A 17,681-nucleotide genomic window follows, 5' to 3' on the forward strand; every position below is an offset into this window, starting at 1 on the left:
CGCACCCCACTCCCTTTTCAAGAAGGTCGAAATGCGAGTCAGCAAAATTCTTTTAAAATTGGGGTTTGAGAAAATTTTCAAGAGAAAGGGATCCGCTCGTCGGTACGAGGTCAACCGTTCCTGCCGCCTTTAACAGGGGTAATTAGACCAAGGACTAAAGATCATTTGGATCATATACGAGTTATTGATGTAAGTCCTATATGCTTATGCATTGAGGTTTTAGATTCAAGAACCGAAATTCATTTTTTGAATAAATGAATTTGAATATTGGGGGTTTTCAAGTTGGTTTAAAATCCTTTGTTTGGTGTTATTTGAAACACATAATTCTGAGGATTTTTGAAGATTTGGAATTGAGTCTTTGTTGTGAACTCTAGATGATGATGATCATCTATGAAAAAATTGATTTTGAACTCTCTTTTGTCAAATCATGTGATTTGTAAGAACATAGGTTCCAAATTGTTAGAAAACATGTTGTTTTTCAAATACACTTGGCCAAAAGATTATGAATGCATTGCTTGTGTTTCTTTGAAGTTAAGTGAAGTTTACAAATTCTCATTGCAATATACTGGTCACTTTTGCACTAAATTGAAATCACTTAATTTCTTGAGAATGTGCATGTGCTATTGATTTTGAGTGAAAGTGAATGCATGAAACGAGAATGGAAACTATATGGAACATTCATTCTCTCTCTCTCATAATCCATCAAGATTCATTCATATGAAACATACATTCTCACTCCTCATAATCTCTCAAAGTCCGTATTGCACGTCATACAATCTATACATGAAGATTGATTAAAATGTAGGACTTTCTCTATATGTGCTCATTATATGATTAAGCACATGAATTAGAGATGTAGTCCATAAGCTTGAGGCTTGACATAAATTATCAAAATGATGAAAATATATAAATGATGTCAAGTCAATCTTTGAACGGATGGGAGACATTGATGACGTCCACTTTTGTCTCAAAATAGCTAAAAATCAGACCTTGTGTTGATTAAATAGCTGAAATGTGGACATGATTCCAATAAGGACTTGTTTCTTAGATAGAACCAATGAGTTTTTCAAATCTATTCAAATTCCAGATTCGTAGTAATGAAATCATCAACTCCTTTGGATGATTCAGGATGGTTGGTATTTCAAATACGTAAATTTGATATTCTTAAACCAATTCCTATAAAACATGGTCTGATTTCAACAACATACATACATCTTACGTATGGTTTGCTGAAATTAAGTAAAAAATGAAATGAAAGTAATTTATAATCTTGCACTAGAAAATCAATAAAATGGCCAATTTCCTTAAAGACCGGTTTGGAAACATGTTCCAACCTGATTTTAAGGGAGAATGTAATTTTTGACAAGAAATCGGATGCATATATGTACATATATAACAATGTATACATATACGTACCTTACTTTTCAAAATGAAATTTTATCAAGGGACCGCATGACTCATGAATCATCAATTTATGTAGGAAGATTGAGAACTTGTTTCAAATCTTCCCTACTACCCTTGATTAATTAAATTGAAAGACATGAATCAAAATGACTGTGAATAGAAAGAAAATAAAACAATACTCAAGCTTATTCGTCCATCATTTCGCCATGCAAGGGTAGATCACATTCATAAAAACGTATCCATCCCTTATAGGCATTTCATCATACGTGATGTAGCAAAATCACTTTCTCACCGTGGGATTCTCTCATGGTAGGGAGTTCAAAATGGTATTAAGTTGGTTCCTTTGAAAGGGACGTGGCCTTGGGGCCCATTCGAAATTTGATACTTGGGTTCATATTTAAGAAAAACCGACATATGCATGCATTATGCATTAACATGTACATTGAAGCGTAGGTTTCCCTTAGCTGGACATCATTCCCAGCCGTAAGCAAATGAAAATAAACCCTCCCACGAATTCTTGGAATTAAAATAAATCAACAATAAGCTAAAGTAGAAGAGAAGTGAGTTAAGATCACCTACCTTGCGGTCGGTCTTGATGTTTGTCTTTCGTCTTCACTTGTTTTCTAACCCAAGCAATCCTAAGCAAGAATCCAACCGTGGATTCAAGCTTAGCAAAGCTAGAATAAGAAATAGCTTGCTTGCTGGAATTTGGAGTGGTAAAGAGGGCTTCTCACCACGAAAATCCTAAGTAAGGGTTCACTTAAGCACCCTAACTTAGCAAAATCAATGGGGAGAATAGAAGAAAGTGAAGAAGAGAATGGGAGAAAAAGGGGAAGGGGGCTTGGACGAACCTCTTCTCTCTTCCTTGGCTCTCCCTCCTAGCTCCTTGGCTGCAGCAATTTGATAGAATGCTCCAAAATTTCGTCCTCCCCCTTAGTGGCCAAGGGAGGTTTATATAGAGGAGGAGGTGGGTTCAACCACCTTCTTAACTCACCTTGGGAACTTACTTAAGACCTTGGGGACTTGTAAAATGAGTTAAATAGACTTTAAAGGCTCTAATTGACCATTTCTCAGCCCATTTCCACGAGCTAGGTGGGCTGGGCTAGGTTTGGTCAACTTGGGTTCAGACCTAGGTGACCATTTTGACCAAAATTTTGGACGAAAATGCCCTTACACAGGGTTTTGCCCTTATTTTATACTATTTATTTTTTTTTGTTTGAAATCAAGCTTATAAGGTTAAAACCTAGTTACTAAGCTCCAAATGCCATTGAATTATGATAATTAAATTTAAATTTAATAAAATTTAAAAATTTTATCAAATTTGGTTCGAAAAGGGTATTTTCGTCCAAAACTTGATTGAAAATGGATTTCAACTGAATCAAACTTTCACTTGAGAAATTCAATTTAAATTTGGTATTGATTCAAGCATTTGACAAATTCAAATGTTTATTTGCCTTTCATAAACCATTTTAGGCTTTTTAATCTTAAGTTGACCGCAGAAGGGCAAAATTGTCCAAATTGATCAATTTCGACCAATTGACCAAAGTCAAAGCTCATTTGCAAGTAGTTTGACTTTATTTGAGGTAATTTGATAAATTTGGGTCAAGAAAGCTCTTAATTGAGCTAAATTGTACTTTGACTGAGTTTAGTCAAAGTGGGTTTGGTTCGGTCAAAGTCTATTTTCGTCCATTAATTGGATCATGAGACAGACTTACGTTTGACTATGTTGAGCCCATTGTGACCGAACCTAGCTGGAATGGCACCACATTTGAGTGCACCCGGGTCAAACCTACTTGGATTAAGTAGGTTAGGTGAGTTTGACCAGTCTAGTAATTGCTTCCTTGGAAATGATTTTTTTCTTTAAGGAGGATCTGGTTAAAGAAGAGAGAGAGACATTTATGTCTCTCTTTTCCTAGGTTTCTCCTTTATTTCTTCTTGAAAATGACTTTTCTTCAATTAATTTGAGAGAAAATATTTATTATTTTTTTTTTGACATGGAGGGGGGCATGGCCCCTGGGGAGGGCTCTTGACCACACGGGCTAGGTGGGGCCCACACGTGGGTCCCACGTAGCATTTTAGACTGAATTAGATCCAATTCTTGGATCTAAGTCAAAATTTGCATTTTGCAATTGGATTTGGATTTCAAATGTCATTTGCAATTGAATTTGGACTCGTAATCCTGCATTGGGATTCGTGTATCGGGTTAAATTCACGATTTGAATCTAATTGTTCTTTAGATTCGAAATTGGCTTTGAAATTGCAAATTTTCACAATTCTTTTGTGAAATTTTCACATTGCTTCAATTTTGATGTGGAAAAATTTGGGGTGTTAACAGATGCCCCTCTTTGTTGTTAAGCAAATTGAATAATTTGCTTAATAGCAAAGATTCACGCACCAAATTTTGCAAATCGTTTGGAAAATCCATTTTTCAAATGATGTTGAACCATCCTCGCTCGAGGGGAAATGCTAGGCATAGACCTGAAATAAGAAGATCTTTCTCCATCTCATTGGAGACTTTGTAGAGGAATTAATGTTGGTTGAAAAATTTTGTAATTGTGAAAGTTTTTGCATTTGATGCTTTGAGAAATTTGCCTTCGATGCCTTCTAAACCATTGGCAAGTGCTTTTTCTCTTCTTTTACTTAATTTTTCACATACTCTCTTTTGCTTTTGAATTTTGATTTTCTTTTTGATCCACCCTTCACTCTTGGGAGAAATTCCTCACCACCCCAAAAGCTACTACGGAGTTCCACCGCTTTGGCGGTTTTGTGTAGTTTGCTTTGTGTAATATCAAGTCTATCGGGCTTTCTTCTGAACCCTTGTAACAAGCTTTGGCCGGTAACTCCTAGACCAGTTGGCCTCAGGGTACCAAATGTAAAACACTCCCCGGGCTTACTTGCTCGAATTCAGAAGGCTTTAGGAGACTTAATATAAGCAAAATGTTCATGGATTGCTTTTTAGCTTCACGGCGTAAGCATAGGTCATATGCCCACCCGCGCCTGCTGAGCTTTGAACCAGAGGAACAACTACACTCACCCCGAGCTCATTGCTCAACTCATTTCGCTTGATAGCTTTTTCTAGCATCTTGCCAAGGTCTTTTAGGTGACAAGACTTTTTCTTATGGCATCTCATGCTAGACCTTTACAAATGCCGATTGTCGGGACCAACATTAATTACTATACATAAGTCCCTCAATGTCTGTGAAATTTCTTGCCTATTTCAAGACGATGCCCTTGCAATTGTCTTCAAGACATGGGTTGAGTTTGAAAATTTTGATGCATTTTTGAAACTTTTCCCTAAGGGATACCATGCCCCTTAGTTGGTTTGAAAATTGTTACAAACGTGCTTATCAAAGCACAACTATTTTGAATTTTTTTTTTTTTTTTTGAATTGCAAATTCAAGTATAGAATCTTTTGAGATGCAAAGCATTAATTGGATCGGGGATTTCAACCCCATCGGCATCAATCAGTCGATAAGAATTGTGAGGTAGAACCTCTTTGACAACATATGGTCCTTCCCAGTTCGGCGCCCATTTTCCTTTGGGTCTACTCCTGAGTGGAACTATGGATCTTAAAACAAGATCATTACCTGAAATTTTCTTTCAATGACTGATTTGGCATAATGTCGGGCGACTCTCTTACGATAGACTTCGGCATGCTCTGCCGCTTGTAGTCTTTTCTCGTCTAAGAGGTCTAATTGAGTAAGTCTCTTTTTTGGTATTTGTTAATTGGGAGTTCAATGAGAGCAGCAAATTTCATTGCTGGTTTTTGGACATGTAATGGAAGGACAATTTCCGTTCCATATACTAATTCTGCTGGTGTAGCATTGGTGGGTGTCCGAATTGTGGTTCGATACGCCCAAAGTGCATTGTGCATTTTCTCGTGCCAATCTCGGCCTGTTTCAACTGTCCTTTCTAAGACACGAATCAAAATCTTGTTGGTTGCTTCTGCCTGACCATTACCTTGAGGGTAATATGGGGCAGAAAAGTGATGTTGTATTTTGTGTTTATGACAAAGATTGCGCATTTTCTCATTTTTGAAATGAGTACCGTTATCAAAAACGATATCATGCGGGATGCCAAATCTACACAAAAGATTTTTATGAATGAAGGACACTACGTGTTGTCCTTCGACTGTTTTTAAAGTGATCGCTTCCACCCATTTGGTGAAGTAATCTGTAGCTGCAAGAAAATACCTGTGTCCATTTGAGGCAGGTGGATTGATTGGACCGACTACGTCGAAGGCCCACATGGAGAATGGCCATGGTGAGCTGACCGAATGAAGGTACGCTGCTGGAGCATGAATTGATGGTGCATGCAACTGACATTTGATGCATTTCTTGACAAATTGGTGACAGTCTCTTTGCATTGTGGGCCAATAGTACCCTGCTCTGACTATCTGCTTGACGAGGGTCTGATACCCTACATGTCCCCCACAAATTCCTTCATGGGCTTCTTGAATGACTTCTAGTGCCTCATTTGCATCGAGACATCTAGCATATTCTGTGCTGAATCCTCTTCTGTATAGGATGTCGGCTAGAATGAAATATCTTGAAGACATGTGTCTCAAAACTCTTTGCTCTTTTCGAGACATTTCTGGTGGAAGTGTTCCAGTTTGGAGAAAATCCTTGATGTTCTGATACCATGGTGTTTCTCTACTTTCTGCTTGCAACACCTGTTCTGGTATGACAAAAGATGGTTGTTCGAGTCTTCCAACTTCAAAAGATCTGATAGATTCTCCAGGTTTGAAGGCAATGGTAGAGCCTAAACTGGCTAAACCGTCTGCTATTGGGTTAAATTCTCTTTTGACATGTAAGAGTTGACATTCCTCGAACTGTCTTAAGAGGGAAGCTGCTAACTCTTGATATGGGATCAATTTTTGATCTTTGACTTGCCAATCTCCATTGACCTGACTGACAGCCAAGAGAGAATCTCCAAAAATGCGAACTCTCTGCACTTTAAATTTGAGCAACATTTTGAGTCCTTGGATTAGGGCCTCGTACTCTGCCATATTATGCGTGCAGGAAAAATTCAATTTGAGAGAGTAAGGAATCATTTCCCTTTCTGGTGTAATGAAAAGTATCCCAATGCCTGCCCCAGCTGTGCTCTTAGATCCATCAAAGTACATCTCCCAAATCGGCTCTGGTTCAGTTGTCAGGATTTGCTCATCTGGAAAATCATCATTTGTTCTAATTTCTTCATATAGAGGAAAATCTGCCAATTGGTCTGCAATGGCTTGCCCCTTGATTGATTTTTGTGACACATATTCCAAATCATATTGCATCAGCAAAACCTGCCACTTTGCTATCCTTCCATTCAGAAATGGCTGTTCGAGGATATATTTGAGTGGATTAAGTTTGGATAAAATTTAACTTCACAAGCCAATAGATAATGCCTTAATTTTTGACACATCCACACCAAGGCTAAGCAAGTTTTTTCCATGTGCGAGTAGTTCTTTTCATACTGCACAAATGTCTTACTGATGTAATAAATGGCATGTTCTATTCGGCATCCTTCTTCATATTGAGCCAGAAATCCACCACAGGCTGAATCGTTAACTGTGATGTAAAGGAGTAGAGGTTCCCCTAAAATTGGAGGTTTTAAAATTGGTGGGCAAAGAAGATACTTCTTGATCTTTTCGAATGAGGCTTGACATTCATGCCCCATTCAAATTTGACTCCTTTCCGCAGTAAATGGTTGAAGGGTTCGCATCTCATGGCGAGATTAGATATAAACCTTCTGATTGATTGAATTCTGCCTTGCAAGCTGCGTAGCTCCTTAAGATTTGTTGGGGGTGACATTTCGATGATCGCCTTTGCTTTGGAAGGATCCATCTCGATTCCCTTTTGGCTGACCATAAATCCCAAAAGCTTACCGGATTCCACACCAAATACACATTTTTGTGGATTCAATCTAAGTTTGTATTGTAAGAGTCTATCAAAAACTTGAGAGAGAATGTTGATGTGATTCTCCCTTGTTTTTGACTTAATTAGTAGATCATCTACATATGCATCCATGATTTGATGCATTTGGTCATGAAAAATAGCTGCCATAGCCCTTTGATATGTTGCCCCAGCGTTCTTCAAACCAAATGGCATTACTGTATAGCAGAAGGTACCCCATGGGGTTGTAAATGATGTTTTGGCTTGATCTTGAGCTGCCAACTTAATTTGGTTATAACCAGAATATCCATCCATAAAGGAGAACATAGCGTGACCTGCGGTACTGTCTACCAACAAGTCAATGTTTGGAAGTGGGTAGTCATCCTTTGGTGTAGCCTTATTCAAATCTCTGAAATCGATGCAGAGCCGAATTTTGCCATTTTTCTTTGGGACTACCACAATGTTTGCTAACCATTCAGGATAGTCGATTGTTCGGATGAACCCTGCCTTTAGTAGGTCTTCCAGGCCTTCCTTAACTTGCCCCTCAAGACGAGGGTCTAGTTTCCTCAACTTTTGTTTGATTGGCTTGCATTCTGGTTTCAATGGTAGTCGATGCTCGACTAATTTTGTATCAAGTCCTGGCATGTCCTCATAAGTCCACGCAAAGGCTTCTTGATGCTTTTTGAGGAAATCTATCAACTCTTTTCTTTCTTCTGCTGAGAGACTTGTTCCAATTTGCAAAATCTTTGGACTCTCTTCCGTGCCAATGTTAATTTCCTCAATCGGATCATTAATCAGAGGTGACGGTTGATCTTGCTTTCTCATTTGGATGAACTCTGGACATTCGGCCTCTGTGAGTTCTGGATTTATCTCCTTAAAAGCTTTTGATGTTTGATCCTCAAATGCCATCCTAAAGATTGTAAAGAAGTTAGATGAAATTTGAGACATTGTATATGGAAGTAATTTGCATTTGTCATTGTATTTTTGAAGGTATTACAAAATGAAGACACTTGGTCTATTTGAGTACAATGACGACAAAATGACAAAATGATGGCGGATTTGTTGATTCAAATTGATGGTGAACATCCGCCTATGGTATTGCTCTTGACGAAAGGTACTGGCTTGAATTCTTCCTCAACATCCACTTTTTCATAGCTTTGGCACCCCAAGGCTTGAGTGTCTCGTTGTCCTGTCAAGGTAACTGGTTCCAAGATTCCATTTTCATGTTTGCCAAGGCCAGTAAATGGCTGGTAGCCATGGCGTATGAGTAAATCCAATCCTTTCTCATTCTGGCAGAATTTCTTGAACAACGGATGACTTTTGTAACTTGTTTCAAGTTTGGTACCCCTTTTCACCCATACCTGTTTCTTTGGTTTCTGAATGGCCAACCTGCTAAGACTTTGAGATATTTCTTCTTCTTTGCAGACTCGAATACTGGGTACCTCAATTGTATATGTTGGTACCGGAATCATTGGGTGTACAAGCCGACTTTCCCTATCCTCTGCATAGATGGTTATAGAATTCCCATTGTAAGTCCATTTGACACACTGATGTAGAGTGGAGGGAACTGCATTGGTAGCATGGATCCATGGCCTGCCAAGCAACAAGTTGAAGGAGGGTTCTATATCCACCACATGAAATAAAACCCGATGATACGTCTCAGAAATATTCAAATCCAGACATATGCATCCTAGGCATGGTTGTCCTGTCCCGTCATATCCATGGATGAAAATTTTGGATGGAGTATAGTCAGCCTGTCTTATACCCAACTCACGAGCTGTTTGTTGTGGACAGATGTTCAGGCTTGCTCCACCATCAATTAAAACGTGGGAGACTCTGGTGCCCCTTGTCTCTATCACTATGTGCAAGGCGTCATTGTGCGATGCACCTCCAGTTGGTAGATCTTTATCAGAGAATATGATCGGACTATTTTCACATAATTCAAAAGCCCATTCATTCCCCCTGTTAGGGCTAAACCCTCCCTTCTTGACTTCAGGTAAGGGGTCCAATTCATTGAAAATGGATTCCAATGGTTCAGGGTCGCACACTTGTGACTTCTGATCAATCTCTGTCAGATGGTCTTGTTTAACCAGTCCGGTTTGTGCATTGATGGATCCTTTATCATGTTTGAAAAGCAATCCAAAGAAATCCAGGGACGCTGTATCCCTTTTGTTTGTCACCATAATTTGACGACCTGTTGAAAATCTGACCATCGAAACTATTCCTTTGCCATGTTTAGGAAAAGGATTCTTGAGAATGTCCGGCTGTTCACTGACCTCTTTGATTATTTCTTTGTCAACTGCATCTTGCACAATATTTTTAAGTACAAGGCAGTCTTCTGTATCATGTCCTGGAGCGCGATGAAATTTGCAGAATTGCTCTTTGTTTTTCCCCATCATTGGTGGGGGGTTGGAGACTTTTGGGAGAAACAGAGTACCTCTTTCGATTAGCATATGCATGACCTCTTCATAACTTTGTTGTAATGGGGTAAATTTTCTATCGTACCCCCATCCAGGATGTTTGTTTTTGGTGCCACTACTACTGCCACTAGCTTTATCCATTACCCCTTTATTCTTAGGATATTCGGACTTTTCTTTCTTGAAGGCTGCAGCGTTGGCCACGATGTTGGCTGGAGCATTCTGACTTCTGCTATTCTTTTTTGTATCTTCCCTTACTTTTACCGGGATGACAGCATCAAAAGCTCCATTCTCAATTCCTGCTTCAATGCATTCTGCCCTCTCAGTGAGATCGATGAAAGACTTGATTGGAGCATTGGAAATGAGGCTCCTTAATGGTTGTGTCAAATTGTTTACGATCAATCCCAGTGCATGGGATTGAGAGATTGGGTCTCTCATCTTGTTGCAAGAAGACCTCCACCTCTGAATAAAATCTCTCACCTTTTCACCTGGCCTCTGTTTTAGATAGCATAATGTGGTGATCGTTGGTGCAGTTTCAACGTTTTGAATGAACCTTTCGATGAAAAGGTTGATTAACATGTCAAAATTTTTCAATTCCACTGGGTTGATGTGTTCCCGATACCATTGTGCTGCAATTCCTTCTAGGCTTCTAGGGAAACATCGAAAGAGGGCCCTATGATTGTGGCGGAATTTGTAGCATTCAGCAAAGAACATGGCCAAATGTGCCTTTGGGTCTCCATGGCCATCAAATTTGATAAATTTCTTGGGCAAGTTTTTTATGTGTTTGTCATTTTCGAAGCTTTCGTAGAAATCTTCGCAAGTGAAATTCCTCTTGTTCTTGCCTTTAAGTTGTACTGCATTTAACTTTTTTTCAACTTCCTGGATTTTTGTTTTCCAGGATTCTTCCTTCTTCTTTTTCTTGGGAGTTTTCGGTTCTTCCTCACTACTAGATTCTGTTGTAGCGTCTTCAGAAGAGTCTGAACTGCTTGATGAGTACTTTCTCATTTTCTTCCCTTTCTTTTTGGCTTTTTCTGCCTGCGCTTGTTCTTCATTGAACATGATCATGTATTTCCGAAATCTTCTGTATTCCTCAAATTCTGGGTCATTTATTTCCAGCTTGGGAGGTGTTTCTGAGGAGGATTCTTCTCCCCTGTCTCCTATAAAAGGTTGATCAAGCTCCATTTCACTCCTTCTCCTGCTTTGGCTTCTGGTTTCAACCATAAAGCGGATGTTCACCTTGCAAGAAGAAAAATTGAAAATGTTAGGATGTGAATTGATGAGAGGTGACAAATTTTGATTACATATTAAAAGAAAGATGAAAATGACAAAACTTGACAAAGTTTAACATAACTTGACAAAACTTGACAAATTTTGGCTTAATGACAATGAATTAGACATGACAATCTAGGACAGAAGGATAGATGGGCGAACTTCATCCCACCATTTTACATATTCGGGACCCATTCCTGGACCAAGGACAAGATACAAGTGAGCAAATGATTCCCAACGTTGCTGGGCATAGGTGTATATCCCGGACCACTCTTCAGTGTCTAGTTCACACTCCACAATGGCTCCTTCCGACTCAATTGGATATGCCTTCCTCTGACGCAGTGAGAATTGCCTGAGGCAACGCTCCGGATGATATTCAATTATGAAAAACGGTCCCAATAGAAGACTTCCTCTGACTGGGTTGTAAGTGTATCTTGACTTGATGACCTCTCGATCAAAGAAGTCCCAAATGATGGTGGAGTCATCAACTTCCTCCATCTTTCTGCGGTAGTGCTCCATACTAGATAACTGACCGTCTGTGTTTTGAAAATGACATGATTGTGGCCCCACATGTTTGTAGAACCATGCTTGCAGTGCAAAGACACATCCTTCTATCGAGTCTGCATCTCCAATTGAAAATTTGGCCAACCCTCTGTAAAGGAATGCCAAGGCTGCCATTGCTATGGAAATGTGACGGACTTGGACATGCCCCCATTTTCTGAAGAGGCGAGCTATGCGGAAATCCATTATGTGTTCTTCATTATTGAAGAAGATAAGACCCACGGTACAAGTCACTATGGAGTTTTTGTACTTGTCTGCAACAGTTCTAGATAGTGACGCAGGGTTGACAAATTGGGAGTATGTTTCACCAAGCTCTTGTAGTTGAAGATATTGATGTCCATCTTTCTCTAGAAAATGCCAACTCCTTTTCCCTGTGAGTTTACGAATCACTTCTAGAGTTTTGACTTGACCTTGGTTTACAAGGAACTGGTCTTCAATTGGACCTCTTGGGTCACCTTTTGGTTCTGGCAAACCCATAATGTTGGAGAACTCATCAAGAGTGATTGTCATTTCACCCCATGGAAACCAGAATGTGTTGGTCCTTGGGTTCCATCTTTCAGCAATTGCATGGATTAGATTGCCATTGATAGGCTGTATGGCAAGACTGACTGCTTCTTCAAGACCGCAATCCTCTAAGTGATCCGGGAACATACACCGAAAAGTTGGGTACCATGAAAGATACCACTGAGGTAGGTAGACTCCACTTGGGATGATGCGAAGTCCGGATCGGCCTTGACATGACCCGAATAGGATGTGGTCATATGGGAAGATACTTTCTGAGTCCATCTAGACAAGAGAAGGTATTAGACTTTGACATGAATTGACCCAATAGAGACTCGAGAAGAGTTTTGACATTGGGTTTGGACATGGACTTAGGGGCAAAGTAAAACATCACATGCGTCCAAACAAGCAGTTAATGAAAAATTGATAATGCAATTCCTAGGACTCTTGCCTATATGCATTATTTTGAAAATTGGTCTTGGAACCTATGGAAAATAAATGGGTAAATGATTCTAATTTATAGTACTAGCATTGACTCCTCCAAGGGTTTTCTAGATTTGGGCTCTCCATTTCTCCTTGTTCACCCATCGATATACCGGGACTATTGTCCGTTTCGGTACTAATGGGGGACTTCTCAGTCCAATTGGGTGGTCCAGTTGTAAGGCTATATCTTGGACTAATGTCCTAGAAATAGCCCGGCAACATGATGACCGGGATATGATATAGGTAAGGATTTGTTTTTCAAAATTCATGAGAAGATGCAAAATAGATGGCTCTATTGCATACATTCCTAAGAGATAGATTTGAAATTTTGAGAGCATACATGGGCTGCATACAATCCTTAAATTGAGGAGGGGTAGGATAAATTGAAATGAATGAGGTTCATGAAATCTCCTCAATGTACACTACATGATGTCGGTATGCATTTTTGTGAGTTTAATTTTTTTTTTTTTTTTTTTTTTGTGCAATTGATGTCCGACATTGGTGAAAATAACTCATATATGATCCAAATAAGTCTTTAGACAAACAATGACGGGTCCCACCGGGTGTGCCATCTGTTCGCACCCCACTCCCTTTTCAAGAAGGTCGAAATGCGAGTCAGCAAAATTCTTTTAAAATTGGGGTTTTGAGAAAATTTTCAAGAGAAAGGGATCCGCTCGTCGGTACGAGGTCCAACCGTTCCTGCCGCCTTTAACAGGGGTAATTAGACCAAGGACTAAAGATCATTTGGATCATATACGAGTTATTGATGTAAGTCCTATATGCTTATGCATTGAGGTTTTAGATTCAAGAACCGAAATTCATTTTTTTGAATAAATGAATTTGAATATTGGGGGTTTTCAAGTTGGTTTAAAATCCTTTGTTTTGGTGTTATTTGAAACACATAATTCTTGAGGATTTTTGAAGATTTGGAATTGAGTTCTTTGTTGTGAACTCTAGATGATGATGATCATCTTATGATAAAAATTGATTTTGAACTCTTCTTTTGTCAAATCATGTGATTTGTAAGAACATAGGTTCCAAATTGTTAGAAAACATGTTGTTTTTCAAATACACTTTGGCCAAAAGATTATGAATGCATTGCTTGTGTTTTCTTTTGAAGTTAAGTGAAGTTTACAAATTCTCATTGCAATATGACTTGGTCACTTTTTGCAACTTAAATTTGAATCACTTAATTTCTTGAGAATGTGCATGTGGTGCTATTGATTTTGAGTGAAAGTGAATGCATGAAACGAGAATGGAAACTATATGGAACATTCATTCTTCTCTCTCTCATAATCCATCAAGATTCATTCATATGAAACATACATTCTTCACTCCCTCATAATCTCTCAAAGTCCGTATTGCACGTCATACAATCTATACATGAAGATTGATTAAAATGTAGGACTTTCTCTATATGTGCTCATTATATGATTAAGCACATGAATTAGAGATGTAGTCCATAAGCTTGAGGCTTGACATAAAATTATCAAAATGATGAAAATATATAAATGATGTCAAGTTCAATCTTTGAAACGGATGGGAGACATGGATGACGTCCACTTTTGTCTCAAAATAGCTAAAAATCAGACCTTGTGTTGATTTAAATAGCTGAAAATTGTGGACATTGATTCCAATAAGGACTTGTTTCTTAGATAGAACCAATGAGTTTTTCAAATCTATTCAAATTCCAGATTTCGTAGTAATGAAATCATCAACTCCTTTGGATGATTCTAGGATGGTTGGTATTTCAAATACGTAAATTTTGATATTCTTAAACCAATTCCTATAAAACATGATCTGATTTCAACAACATACATACATCTTACGTATGGGTTTGCTGAAATTAAATAAAAATGAAATGAAAGTAATTTATAATCTTGCACTAGAAAAATCAATAAAAATGGCCAATTTCCTTAAAGACCGGTTTGGAAACATGTTCCAACCTGATTTTAAGGGAGGAATGTAATTTTTGACAAGAAATCGGATGCATATATGTACATATATAACAATGTATACATATACGTACCTTACTTTTCAAAATGAAATTTTATCAAGGGACCGCATGACTCATGAATCATCAATTTATGTAGGAAGATTGAGAACTTGTTTCAAATCTTCCCTACTACCCTTGATTAATTAAATTGAAAGACATGAATCAAAATGACTGTGAATAAGAAAGAAAATAAAACAATACTCAAGCTTATTCGTCCATCATTTCGCCATGCAAGGGTAGATCACATTCATAAAAACGTATCCATCCCTTATAGGCATTTTCATCATACGTGATGTAGCAAAATCACTTTCTCACCGTGGGATTCTCTCATGGTAGGGAGTTCAAAATGGTATTAAGTTGGTTCCTTTGAAAGGGACGTGGCCTTGGGGCCCATTTCGAAATTTGATACTTGGGTTCATATTTAAGAAAAACCGACATATGCATGCATTATGCATTAACATGTACATTGAAGCGTAGGTTTCCCTTAGCTGGACATCATTCCCAGCCGTAAGCAAATGAAAATAAACCCTCCCACGAATTCTTGGAATTAAAATAAATCAACAATAAGCTAAAGTAGAAGAGAAGTGAGTTAAGATCACCTACCTTGCGGTCGGTCTTGATGTTTGTCTTTCGTCTTCACTTGTTTTCTAACCCAAGCAATCCTAAGCAAGAATCCAACCGTGGATTCAAGCTTAGCAAAGCTAGAATAAGAAATAGCTTGCTTGCTGGAATTTGGAGTGGTAAAGAGGGCTTCTCACCACGAAAATCCTAAGTAAGGGTTCACTTAAGCACCCTAACTTAGCAAAATCAATGGGGAGAATAGAAGAAAGTGAAGAAGAGAATGGGAGAAAAAGGGGAAGGGGGCTTGGACGAACCTCTTCTCTCTTCCTTGGCTTCTCCCTCCTAGCTCCTTGGCTGCAGCAATTTGATAGAATGCTCCAAAATTTCGTCCTCCCCCTTAGTGGCCAAGGGGAGGTTTATATAGAGGAGGAGGTGGGTTCAACCACCTTCTTAACTCACCTTGGGAACTTACTTAAGACCTTGGGGACTTGTAAAATGAGTTAAATAGACTTTAAAGGCTCTAATTGACCATTTCTCAGCCCATTTCCACGAGCTAGGTGGGCTGGGCTAGGTTTGGTCAACTTGGGTTCAGACCTAGGTGACCATTTTGACCAAAATTTTGGACGAAAATGCCCTTACACAGGGTTTTGCCCTTATTTTATACTATTTATTTTTTTTTTGTTTGAAATCAAGCTTATAAGGTTAAAACCTAGTTACTAAGCTCCAAATGCCATTGAATTATGATAATTAAATTTAAATTTTAATAAAATTTAAAAATTTTATCAAATTTGGTTCGAAAAGGGTATTTTCGTCCAAAACTTGATTGAAAATGGATTTCAACTGAATCAAACTTTCACTTGAGAAATTCAATTTAAATTTGGTATTTGATTCAAGCATTTGACAAATTCAAATGTTTATTTGCCTTTCATAAACCATTTTAGGCTTTTTAATCTTAAGTTGACCGCAGAAGGGCAAAATTGTCCAAATTGATCAATTTCGACCAATTGACCAAAGTCAAAGCTCATTTGCAAGTAGTTTGACTTTATTTGAGGTAATTTGATAAATTTGGGTCAAGAAAGCTCTTAATTGAGCTAAATTGTACTTTGACTGAGTTTAGTCAAAGTGGGTTTGGTTCGGTCAAAGTCTATTTTCGTCCATTAATTGGATCATGAGACAGACTTACGTTTTGACTATGTTGAGCCCATTGTGACCGAACCTAGCTGGAATTGGCACCACATTTGAGTGCACCCGGGTCAAACCTACTTGGATTAAGTAGGTTAGGTGAGTTTGACCAGTCTAGTAATTGCTTCCTTGGAAATGATTTTTTTCTTTAAGGAGGATCTGGTTAAAGAAGAGAGAGAGACATTTATGTCTCTCTTTTCCTAGGTTTCTCCTTTATTTCTTCTTGAAAATGACTTTTCTTCAATTAATTTGAGAGAAAATATTTATTTATTATTTTTTTTTTGACATGGAGGGGGGCATGGCCCCTGGGGAGGGCTCTTGACCACACGGGCTAGGTGGGGCCCACACGTGGGTCCCACGTAGCATTTTAGACTGAATTAGATCCAATTCTTGGATCTAAGTCAAAATTTGCATTTTGCAATTGGATTTGGATTTCAAATGACATTTGCAATTGAATTTGGACTCGTAATCCTGCATTGGGATTCGTGTATCGGGTTAAATTCACGATTTGAATCTAATTGTTCTTTAGATTCGAAATTGGCTTTGAAATTGCAAATTTTCACAATTCTTTTGTGAAATTTTCACATTGCTTCAATTTTGATGTGGAAAAATTTGGGGTGTTAACACAAACGCATGTAGTTAGTCCGATGAGTTGAATTTATTGTTACAACTATAGTGCACGGTCTAAATGATTGAAATCACAAGTTCGTATCAATGCAAGTGCGATTTAAGTGATTCAAATGATCACACATACTTAATTGAATGTGCTTAACTTGTTGTTACATACATATTGCTAGATTAAGTGAATTCAAATCACAAGTTTGTGTGAAAATAAATGAGATTTGAGTGATTCATTTGGTGTCTTATAATTAACCTAATGTTTTTCACTCGTTATGACATCTATGATCAACGATTTAAACGATAAAAACTCACAAGTTTATATGGATGTAAAGGAGACCTATGGATTAATTTAGTTTGATCCCTTGTAATTTGTTCAATAAGTTGAACATGTTGTTACATCTCATTCATTTGTATCCATACGCACACTAAATCACTCGTCTCAATACGAGTGAGATTTAAGTAATTCATTTGATCACGCATACTTAATTGAATGTACTTAACTTGTTGTTGCGTCTATATTAAATGATTTAGTATATTTAAATCATAGGTTTGTATGGAAATGAATGAGATTTGAGTGATTCATTTGGTGGCTTGTGGGTAACCTAATATGTTTCACTTGTTATTACATATATTTGATCACATATATTTAATTGAGAGATTAAATGATTTATTTTCACTTGTTATTACATATATTTGATCACATATATTTAATTGAGAGATTAAATGATTTATTTTCACTTGTTATTACATATATTTGATCAATATATTTAATTGAGTGTGCGTAGCCATTTGTTACATACGTATAGA

This window comes from Nymphaea colorata, unplaced genomic scaffold (genome assembly GCF_008831285.2).
Source record: "Nymphaea colorata isolate Beijing-Zhang1983 unplaced genomic scaffold, ASM883128v2 scaffold0249, whole genome shotgun sequence".
In the NCBI taxonomy this organism is placed as follows: domain Eukaryota; kingdom Viridiplantae; phylum Streptophyta; class Magnoliopsida; order Nymphaeales; family Nymphaeaceae; genus Nymphaea; species Nymphaea colorata.